Source organism: Triticum dicoccoides, chromosome 5A (assembly GCF_002162155.2).
Source record: "Triticum dicoccoides isolate Atlit2015 ecotype Zavitan chromosome 5A, WEW_v2.0, whole genome shotgun sequence".
NCBI classification, from domain to species: domain Eukaryota; kingdom Viridiplantae; phylum Streptophyta; class Magnoliopsida; order Poales; family Poaceae; genus Triticum; species Triticum dicoccoides.
The window spans coordinates 181,275,730-181,278,327 of NC_041388.1; the positions used below are offsets into that span (position 1 = coordinate 181,275,730).

The following is a 2,598-nucleotide window of genomic DNA, read 5'->3' on the forward strand; positions in this document are numbered from 1 at the left end:
CCAAAAACATAAGATCAAAAGCTGGCCGTCATAAACTGACTATAGCGACCTTTCTTCCGGAATGGTCGTAGACGTTTATGACCAAAATACGTCTACTGTGGCCTTTTGGTCACTAGCAACCTCCCCAGGCCACGTAGGCATCCAGCGTGGCAATCTGACGTGGCACAAGATTCAGCCCGGTCCAATTCAATTTTCTACATGGGCCTAGCCCAACAATTCAGCCTTTTTACTATATTTTTTCTCTATTAATTTTCTCTAGCGACATGGGCCTGGCCCAACAATTTGGCCTTTTTATTTCATGGATCATGGCCTTTTTGTGATCTATTTCGTTTTTGGGCCTAAGCCTTTTTATTTACTTGGCCATCGCCTTTTGTTCATTGTTTGATTTGTGGCCTTTTTAGGGCCCAAATAGTATATGTTTTATTTCCGACATATCAACAATAAAGTATCAACAATAAAGTAACCAGTATTTTGGTCTAGAGAGCCCCAATCACACAAATTTTCATAAATGGCGACCAAAATGAGTATATTATATATATTACAATCATGCCATAGTTCACATCATCCAGGAATTTAGAACAACTACAAAAGTGCTGCTATGAAATACTATAACAGCCATTCACATCATCCAGGAACATATAATTAGCTACAAAGATGAAGCGTTCCCTTTTTCCAACTTCTTGAGCCTGGAGCTCCTGTAAAAGACAGGAAACGATCATTATCATGGCTGTGAATTCAGAATGAAAGCAATATCCTCAAACATACAACAGCTAGGAAAAGAATATTGAACAGAATAATAAACAAATACACAAGCAGCTAGGAGTCGATCCTAATGCATGAGGGCATGGATAACAGTACCAACCATGAGTAAATATTAGCAAATATTATATTGGTGGAAAAAAGTAAATACCAGCAAGCTCTAAGAAGACTCCAAGAAATTGATGGCTCACAATACAATCATGCTTTTGACAACAAATACTACTAGAATTAAGGTGCATAACATATTCTAAGCAGTGTTAACATCATGATAGTAACAATTAACAATAGCAGCTAGCAGGACATCAATCAAGCACAACAAAAGTACAACACCACACTTGGGATCTCGGAGCAAGAAAAAGATCATGTTGCTTAGGAGCTACCACAAATGATACTGATCAAGGGCAAAAACAAGTTGGTATGATATCATTCATTCATTCGTTCTCATCACGATCACACATTGAATTCATTAAAGGTTACAGATTCATTTTTTGACATAGCATTGGAAAATCACAAGAATAGTATATGAACCAAAGTGTCCAGATAAGTAGATAACACATGGAGGTCACAATCACATAGCAAAGGAAGAGTGGGACATACCGAGGACTTACCCTCTGGACAAATCAAAGACTTCACGCTTCCTCTTCCTCGGTGGACAAATCAATGACTTCACTTCCTCTTCCTCATGCACCAACAGGAATACCATCTCAAACACCTTGGTGCCAACAAGAAACTGTACTCACACAGTGAATAGAACAAAAGAACAGAAAGCACACGTATATACTGAACAAAAGAAACAGCCAGGAATAGATGACTCAACAGTTCATGTTTGTTAACAAAACAAGTGTGGACATCTCACAGTGAGTTAACTATCTGATGACTTTAGTAAAACACATACTAGCATTTGGTGCTACAAGAGACAATAGGAATCCAACTATCCCAACATCCCAACTTGGTAAATCCATGCTGCTAAAACGCCAATCCTAATCGGGTTGGAACTGGACCTGGTTTCAAACATGTGAGCTACAACTATCGTAATACCACAGCCCAAAAAAACCCTACAAATCCATCAAACTATTGTTTGTAAGTCTGGCATCAGTGGTGTCACAATGTACAGTCCACTTACAGTCATTTGGGAGAAAATTAAAGTGATAATTAGACTGCCATTACATTCTGCTGGTAACTTGCAGTCTACTTACAGCTACAATGATATCTTAAGAGTTACAGTCTAAATACACAAAACTTAATAACATGGGAATAAACAGACCAACCCCCACATTCCAATAATTCAAATACTCAGCAGTCAAATGTGTATGCGTGTGCATGTAAATGTATTGAGGTTATGCAAAACTATGGTGCATTTAAACTATGAGATCATTTGGTCCACACATTTAGATCATTTAACACAGAGAAAAGAAAAATAACAGAGGACTGCATATGAATGTATGTGTCGTTTCCAGGATAAGTTGGCACATAGAATGCCACCAATCAGGATATACCACACAACAGAGAATAGCTTGTAGCGTCCGAGACTAATCTCCATGAGGAACACAAATCATCCTCAGGAATTGGTAATGAACGCACATCAATCAAAACAAAGAACAAAAAAATAGATGGAATTTGTTTTGTCCCTGCAAGTGCCATAAACCTGCAACAACAACAGCAGCAGCTTCTTCCTAGCGACATTTTCTCGGGCCAGGTATCTATCAATGATGTTGACAGTAAGGAATAAAATTTCACCCAGTAGCTCAAACTTATAGTGGACCTGCATTGGGTGAGTTCGCCAGGTCAGGTCAGACACACAACTCTGTACTAGATAACTTGACCGGGGTTCCAAGCAGA

General features: G+C 38.7%; 1 non-coding gene across 1 annotated transcript; it reads right to left on the reverse strand.

The window, feature by feature from the left end:
* Window positions 1-2,195: 2,195 nt before the first annotated feature.
* LOC119304703 lies at window positions 2,196-2,329 on the reverse strand. Its single transcript, XR_005148421.1, has one exon. It is a non-coding gene; the product is annotated as a small nucleolar RNA snoR80 (small nucleolar RNA).
* Between the last annotated feature and the right edge of the window lie 269 nt (window positions 2,330-2,598).